Raw genomic sequence first — 9,434 nt, 5'->3', positions numbered from 1 at the left:
GGAAGGCCAAGACTTTGTCTATGGGTGTTAGTCTAACTTTGCTAAGGTCAGTTTTAAGTAGTTTGCCTTTATTCTTGATGTTGAAAAAAGTCAAGTGTGAAATTGAAAAAATTCAGAAAAGGTCTCCATGAAGAGGGTCAAATTTGGTACGCCGATTGCATCATATTAGCTGGAAATCTATCTATAATTACTATGAATTGAAGGGGCCTTGGGTTGGTGGAAATAAAGGTGAAAAAAATATGGCTTCATTTAGCAAACGGTTGTGGTGTTATAGAAATGAGCCTAAGGGATTTTGAAGGTGTATTGTGGCTGAAAAATTAGGCTTAGATCAAAAGAGCCTAACACCTAGTCTTCAAAATAATGTTAGAATGTTCGAAATTTGAAGAAAACATTGTTAAACCTCTACATGGAGGTGATCATTTCAGTTTTTACATTATTGAGGGCCTCAGTGTGTCCTTGGGCAATAGGAGTAAAATTAAATTTTGAGATGAGGAATGGACTAATGGGTGCACTCTTAAATTTGAATTTCCAAGAATCTATGCCTTGGTTATGAAAATGGATGGGAGACTTAATGATTATGGCACATGGCATGAGGATGAATGGACTTGGAATGTTGAACTAAAGAGAAATATTTTGACTAGGAAAATCAACAATGGAGTACATTCATTAGTCTTATTGAGAACCAACCATTTAATAAACAATTCCAAGACAAGTTAATTCTCACATCCTGTTTTATGTAGAATCATGATCGACGCATGGACTTATATGAGTATAGCCCACTAAACCCAAGTAAGCCTCAACCAGCAATACTTGGGCTAGTCATCCATCGCATTCATACACAATGTTATTCACAAATAAATAAACATCATCATGTTATTATGGAACTTCTCAACATAATTAGCAGAATTTCATACATTCATACATAGAATACACAAGTAAATCAACATCTCCACATCATTATGAAACTTTTCAACATAATGTGTGTTTTCAATCTCACTCCATTCCAAAATCCACAAACATTTATCTCATCTATGGTCCAGCATATATCTCGTGCCTAAATGCATTTATTCTTGCAGCTCAACAAATATTCATGATGGTAAAAAAATTTGAGAATACCAACATTTATTTACATAACCAAGTATCATTTGTAATATAAATAATATAAGACTTGACACGACACACTACAGAGTGTAGAGACACGAATGGCTTAAAAAAAAAAAGCTCTGCCACACCTATCGAATAAGAGTTGAGCTATTCCCACATAAGGCGCCTAGCTAAGTAAGCTACTTATCTATAAAACAAAAACAAGGGAAATAATGAGTGAGTCATAAAGACTCCGTGAGTGGATATGGAGAAGGGGACAAGCCAAGAGGAAGAGTTTTAGCATAAATCATCAATTTATCATAAACATGTATTTTTTTTTTCATAATTATAGCTTTCTCATTCAAATCTTAAAACGAGATATTTGTAAATCAAACAACATTTCTTATATCAAATATTGCATTTCATAAACTCATTTATGAAAAGAAAGATTGAACATTTTTTAAACATTTTTACAAAAAACAAGGAAGCTATACTTCATCTGGGTATAGAATCCCTCGCAAGGGTTATTACCATATTCTTAAAATGGCCTTACGGGCACTCAAGGATTTGGACTCGAATCATATAGGATCTTATTTTAAGACCTACCATGTATGCATACATATATAAACCGTGAGCTAACAAACAGTCACCTATTAGTATCCATCTAATCTCAATATCATCAAACATAATTTATACAATGGTGCCTTGTCATAAGCCAACATAAGTGTCCTCTAACTGACACAAATACCATGAATTGGAGCCTTCTATCTACTCTCCATTACCACATATATGTTACATGATGTTGGACTTGGTCCCTATGTCTTCTCCTGTATGTCATCCAAACTACAAGTGCCTTGATGATTATCTAATCATCTTTCACATAAAAAAAAGAGAGAAAGAGTTAGTACATTATTGCGATATACATTTAAATGTATGTGGCCCATTGAATGTATATTTCAAAGGCAGATACTCTTATTTTATCACTTTTATAGATGACCATTCAAGATATGGTTATGTATACATGATGAAATATAAATCAAAATTCTTTGAAAAGTTTTAAAATTGAGGTTGAGAAATAAATTGGCAAGAACATTCTCATGCTTAGATCAAATCGAGGTGGAGAATATTAAAGCTAAAAGTTTATAAATTATATAAAAGAGAATGAGATTCTCTCACAATAAACTCATTCGAAAAATTAGCAACATTGGTGTTTTGAAAAAGAAAAATCGAATCTTATTAGACATGGTTCGAGCAATGATAAGTAAGGCAAACCTTTTAATTTTCATTTTGTAGATTTTCTTTAGAGACTACTACTAATCTCCTTAATAAGGTTCCAATAAAATCAATTGACAAAACTCCATATAAGATATGGAAAGATAATAAACTAAAATTTTCATACCCCAAGATGAAAAATTACATAGCTTGCATGATGCTTACATCCTCTGACAAGCTTAGAGCAAGGTCAAACAAATAAAAGTTTGCGAGATAACTAAGAGAATCAATTAGATATTATTTTTACAATCTTATTGAGAAAAAGATTGTCTCAAGATATGTTATCTTTCTAGAGAAAGAGTTCTTATTAGATAGGAGCAGCGGGAGTAAAATTGTTCTTAAAGAAGTTCAAGAACATAAATAGACTTACTTATGGAGCTTGAGCCTATGGTTGTTGCACCATATGTGTAGTCAGAAGCTCATAGCAAAAAAAAAAATTTGAAGATCAAGCGGGATATGTTAAGCTCTTAAGAGATATGGATTTCTTATGGAAAAAGGTGTATTGTTCATGGATGATAAGCCTAATACATATGAGGAAACAATGTCAGACGTTAATTTCGATAAATAGCTTGAGGCTATAAATTTGAAACGGATGTTATGGATGTGAGCTAAGTGTAGACTTTTATTGATCCACTTAAAGAATAAAACCCATGGGGTGTAACTCGGTCATTAAGAAAAAGGCTGACATGGATGGCAATGAAAAAATGTACTAGGCTAGGTTAGTGGCCAAAGGTTGCAAATAAAGATAATGTGTTGTCTTTGAAGAAACCTTTTCACTGGTAACAATGCTTACGTCCATTCAAATTTTGCTTGCTATTGTTGCATACCATAATCATAAGATATGGAAGATGGATGTGAAAATTACATTTCTTAACAAAAATTTGCAAAACGAGATGTATATAACACAACTTAATGGTCTCATATTTAAAGAAAATGTAAATAAAGCATGCAAGCTTCAAAAATCCATTTATGGATTTATGTAAGCCTCTCAGAGTTAGAGTATTAGCTTTGATAAGATTATCAAAGACTTTGATATTATCAAAAATGATGACAAACCTTACATTTACAAAATGACTAGTGGGGGTGTAGTTTTTTAATACTATATGTAGATGGCATATTGCTTATAAGAAATGAAAATAGCAATGCTACAATCTATAAAGATTTGGTTATTCAAGAAGTTCTCCATTAAAAATATGGGAGAAATAGTTTATATTCTCAAAATAATGATCTATAAAGATAAATCTAAAAGCTATTTGGTCTCTTCCTATCCACACACTAGATAATGTGCTAAAAAGGTTTAGCATGGAAAAATCCAAAAGAGGCTATTTACCCATGTTGCATGGCATATATCTCTCTAAGAACATGTGTCGTAAGACACAAGAAGATGGACTTCACATGGATAAAATTCCATATGCTTCAACAATTGGATCTATCATGTATGCAATGCTATGCACTAACTAAATGTGTCTTATGCTTTAAGTGTTACGAGCATATACTAGGCTAATCTAGGTGAACATCATTGGATAGCATCGAAAAACATTTTCAAAAACTTGATAAGAACTAAGGATATTTTTCTAGTTTATGGAGCTCCTAAACTCTAAGTTACGAGTTTGATAACTCTATGATATAGAGTTATTTAGATTTTATTCTAATAATAATTTAGCTTAGTTATTGTTGTAATGCATAGAAATTAATAGGTTTTAGTTAAATTATTTTAAGTTAATTAATTTAGGTGAGTCAATCAAATCTTAGTTAATTTTATACTTAATTTGGTATTAGTGTAATTAAGATAAGTTGTTATTGATTTGTTTGTATTTTTGTAGGTGTTTAATGAATTAAGAATTTTAATGGAGGGAGGAGAGCAATTTCAAAATGCAAACTTCCACTGCATATGTTTTGGTATTTGGACCATAACTCTATCTACACAGCTCCAAACAAGATGATTCTCAAACCATTGAAAATGTAAGAGAAAAAGATACAATTTTGTATTTAGCACTTGACCCAGTTTGGCCTAAAAGATGATAAAAAAATTATATCAAAGTTGAAGCACTGCAACAGTTTTAGAACAATTACGATTTCTGCTAATTGATTGATCGAAGCCATGGCTCATATAGTCTGATAAGGAAATCCTAATTGGAATTAACTTTTTTCTTCACTGAACTTAGCCTAACTTCAAAACCATATTAAAATAACTTTTCAAAGGACTTTTAAAAAGGAGCGAAACATTAGATTGACAGCTAAGAATCAAGCCGCAAAGTCATTAAAGCTGAAAAGAATTTGAAAGAGTCAAGAAAATTTGGAAGATCAATATTATAAATCTTTGAGTTTTGTCATCCTTTGGTTATTCTTCTATTTGTCTTAGTTTGATTTAAATGTTTAAACTTAATTCGATGACGATGTGTGACTTGATAAGGAACTAAATTACTAATTTAAGATTATGATTAAACTTAATACATAGTCTGATTTATTTATCTCTCTTTTGCTTATGTTTGATGGATTTAAGTTGTTTATTTTATTCTATTCTTAATGCTTCTAATTGCTTGTTCACTAATTAGACTGAATTAGAAACCTAAGTTAAACCTTGACGAAAGAGATTTAGATAGACCTTGAATAGAATAGCGTATGATCAAATACACTTAATTGATTAGGTAGTTTGATTTGTATATAAGGTAAACATATACCTATAAATCATACAAAGCCAAAGTTAGAGCACGAATTTAATGAATCTTTCATCAATTTAATTTACATAAATATATAGTGAATTAATGAAGAAAGATATTTTTATGAGAAACTTGACAGAGATTTGTAAATATTTAGAACTCTAAGTTAGCAACTTAATCCAGTAAGCTAAATTAAGAGAGGGAGACAATAACCAGATGAAGTATTGAGAGAAATCACAATCTTAGATCTAAAAGTCAATTAAGTTTAAAAGAGTAATTTTACTGAGTAATTTAGAGTAGTTTTAGTTTTTTAAAATTTTCTTTTTAATTCAATTTTTAATGTTTGGATAAAATAAAAGCGTGTAATTTTAGTAATTAATAGTAAGAATTAATCCAATTTCTTGTGGCATTGACACTCTACTTATCATTATATTATCTTTGCGATGTGTATACTTGCGTGACTAGTAAATTGAGCAACAAGGTTACAATGATGCAAGCTTTCAATCTAACAACAGTAATAGGTAATCGTATGGTGGATAGGTGTTCACTTTAAATTGCATCGTGGTCAATTAGAAAAGTCCTAAAAAAGAAATGATTAAATTTCTAAAACCAAGGCCTAATACATCTCTATGTTTAAGGCAGCAAAAGAGGTAGTATAAATCCAAAAGTTCATCACTAAACTTGATGTGGTTCCTGGCATTATTGAGTAGACACCTTTGTATTGTGACAACAAAGGATCCAATGTTTGAGAAAAAAAAACAATGGATTCATTGAGAAAGAAAAGGAACCAAGATTTCTTTAAAGATGCAAATATGGATTGAGGTGTTACCACTTGATTAGAGAGATAATCAAGAAAGATAACATAAAAATTGAACGTGTATCAACAAAGGGTTATCTAACATATCCATTACTAAGGCTTGTCCCAATAAAAACATATTTGCCACATGGAAGAGTTTGGCATTAGATATATAGGCAATTAGATTGAAAGTAAGTGAGAGATTGATGAAGATAATGTATGCCTTATAACTAATAGGTTGGGCATAAAGATGCATTATGTTATTTTGAGCATTGATTTAATAAAAAGCTTTCTTTATCTTTATGTTTATGAGTGTTATTATTAACTAATGAGATAAATTTCATGGAATAAGACATGCTTTACAAAAATAATCATAAATTGTTAAAATTATGAGATTGTTATTGTATTAAAGCATCATTTTTAATTGTTTCTAATCAATATTTTATCAAGAATGGACATTGATAATGTCGACAAGTTATCACATGGTTAAGTTTCTAATCAATCTTACCGCAAAATTAATATCTTTTCATCGACTAATACATTGATAAGACATAAAGTATGGTTTAATGTAGAGATTGTCTTTACCATATTAACTCTTGAGAATACTTAACTTATTAATGAGATTTGAAAAACTCCTTTTCTAAGTCATCACTCTGCCTTGACTAAATACTTCTTTGAGTTATTACATGTCAAGATGCAATAGGATATTCCATTCAATATCATTTAGGGTGTGGAATACTATATTTTGGTATGACTTAAGTGGTCCAAGCCAAGGATGCTCAGAAGGATGGATATTGAGTATAGTATGAAACACATGAAGGCAAATGAATGATCATTAGAGAATCCATCACCCTAAATGATATTAAATGGAATATCCTATTGCATCTTGACATTTAATAACTCAAAGGAGTATTTAGTCAAGGCAAAGTGATGACTCAAAAAAGGAGTTTTGCATATCTCATTAAAAAGTTAATTAGTCTCAAGAGTTAATATGGTAAAGGCAATATAAAGTAGACACTAAACCATACTCTATGTCTTATCAAGATATTAGTTGATGAAAAGATATTAGTTACATGGTAAGATTGTGCACTGAAGGATTGAGTCAAAGCATAATAATTGTTCTTAACATTTGAGTTGCCATGACACTTTGCTAGATGTCAATTTGACTTCTATTTAAGAATTAAAGTAATTGATTCATCAAATTTTATTTAGCTTAGAATTATAACTTATATTTATTGTCAACATGTAAATAATCTAATGAGTCATACACATTAACAATAATGTAAAACAGAGAACTCAGTTAGACGTAATTGCAAATAAGTTTTGAACTTCAAAGATTTGATTGAAAGGGTCCAATTAAAGTAAGACAATTTAAAATTAGCATAAAAGTTGTGCTAAAGCTACTAGAATTATAATTTGCCATAAATACATTGCTTTATGTTGCATATGATGCACACCACCAGCACAACTTATAAACATTTTGATAGACAAGCTAGATTGAAGAGGAGGAAATCTGTTGAAAATGGAAGCTGATTTGCAACCTTGGCACGAAATCATTTAAAGCCATCTGGAAAAGTGACAGTCACGTGGTTCTCATATGATCTTTTATTTCTACTCCTCAGCGTGCTTTGCGCATGTTTCTTTTTATTTTGCTCTTTTATTTCTTTTGTTTTAGCAGTTAGTTGGCCTCGTTTCTTGTAAAGGCTACGTAGCTTATTTTTATTTGTTTTTTGTAATATTCCAAACTTGTGTGTGCGGTCCATCAGTTTGTTTTCTTTGTATTTGTACTGGTGTTTAAATCCAGCTATTAGTCGTTTTGCAATTTCTATTCCCTTTCTTCTTCATCGGGTTCTTCATCTTTTTTCTCTAGTTCATCGTTTTTTAATCCTTTAAAATTATTTCATTTATTCTTGAAAATGTGGAACCGAGAAAGGAAAACATGGTCTGCAAACTTACTACGGCTCTGCATGGACTTAAACAAGCCCCACGAGCTCGGTATGTGGACAACTATCTACAAAGTCAAGGCTTTACAAGAAATGTAAGAGAACATACTTTACATGTGAAAAGTTTTGTTGATGGTATTCAGTTGACTGTGTCACTCTATGTAGATGATCTTCTCATCCCAGGGCCTAGTAATGAGGATTTGGACGAGTTTAAAGCTAAAATGAAATGTAAGTTTGAAATGAGTAATCCGGGAGTAATGTCATACTTCCTAGGACTGCAAATCATCCAAAACTCAAATTTCATATTTTTACAACAAAAGAAATATGCAAGAGAGCTGCTGAAAAAATTTAGAATGGGTGAATGTAAGTCTGTGTCTACTCCTTTAGTTGTTGGAAGCAAATTTATTAAGAAAAATAGAGGTGTTGAGGCTGATGCTACACAATTCAAGAGATTAATTGGATGCTTATTGTATCTTGCAGCATCAAGGCCTGGCATCATGTTTGCTACCAACCTTCTCTCACAATTTATATGCAAGCTCCTTTGGATATACATTTGATAGCAACAAAGAAAATACTAAGGTGTGTGAAAGGAGCATTGAGCTTTAGTCTAAAGTACAACAAGATTGATGCTAAGGGCTTGAAGGGTAGTCTAATAGGGAAGGGAGTTTAGAAGACTCGAAAAGTACCAGTGGATTTTGTTTCTCATTTAGAAGCGTTGTGTTTAGATGGAACTCAAAAAAGCAAAAAATAGCGGCTCAGTCTTCAACAAGGGCAGAGTATGTTTCAACTGCTTTTGTACCCAATCAGGCTCTATGGATAAGGAAGGTACTTACAAACTTAAAGTTTGAAGAAACTACTTCCACTACTATATGGATTGATAATCAACCAACCATTGCTATAGCTAAAAATCTTGTTGAACATAATAGAACCAAGCACATACAGGTTCAATACCATGTTATAAGGGAAGCTATTAAGAGCAATGAAGTTCAGATAAAGCATTGCAGTACTAATAACCAGTTGGCAGATATATTTACAAAAGGACTCAGCAAAGATAAGCTTGAAGTACTAAGATCAAAGCTTGGAGTTTGCAAATTCAACTTTCTAGAGGTGTGTTTCTACTCCTCAGTGTGCTACACACGTGTTTCTTTTTATTCTACTCTTTTACTTCTTTTGTTTAGCATATGGTTTACCTCATTTCTTGTAAAGGCCACGTGGCTTATTTCTGTTTGTTTTTTTGTAATATTCCAAACTTGTGTGCGGGTTCCACTAGTTTGTTTTCTCTGTATTTATGTTGGTGTTTAAACCCGACTGTTAACCGCTATGCAATTCTATTCCCTTTCTCTCTTCATTGGATTCTTTGTTTTTTTTTCCTCTAGTTCATTGTTTTTAATCCTTTAAAATTATTTTATTTATTCTTGAAAATCTAACAAAATCGTCCCAAGCATCCAAACCCTATACATTAGCCTAAATGAGTAAAACCCCATATATCCACTTCTACTACCAAACCTTGTGAGTCGGTGACAGCCCCGTCTTCCTCCTTTTGTTAGTTGTTTTGACACTCCTTGGAGAAGAGAGAAAATCGAAAGCCTCTCACCCTAGCTAGCACTAGGCTTTGCAAACACAAGTAGTACTATTTTCAATTGCTTCCAATTACCATTCATGTGGATTACCATAATTAGA

This window comes from Theobroma umbraticum, unplaced genomic scaffold, assembly GCF_002168275.2.
Source record: "Theobroma umbraticum cultivar Fairchild unplaced genomic scaffold, ASM216827v3 scaffold_50.0, whole genome shotgun sequence".
Taxonomy (NCBI): domain Eukaryota; kingdom Viridiplantae; phylum Streptophyta; class Magnoliopsida; order Malvales; family Malvaceae; genus Theobroma; species Theobroma umbraticum.
Note: the sequence above shows the minus strand (reverse complement) of the source record.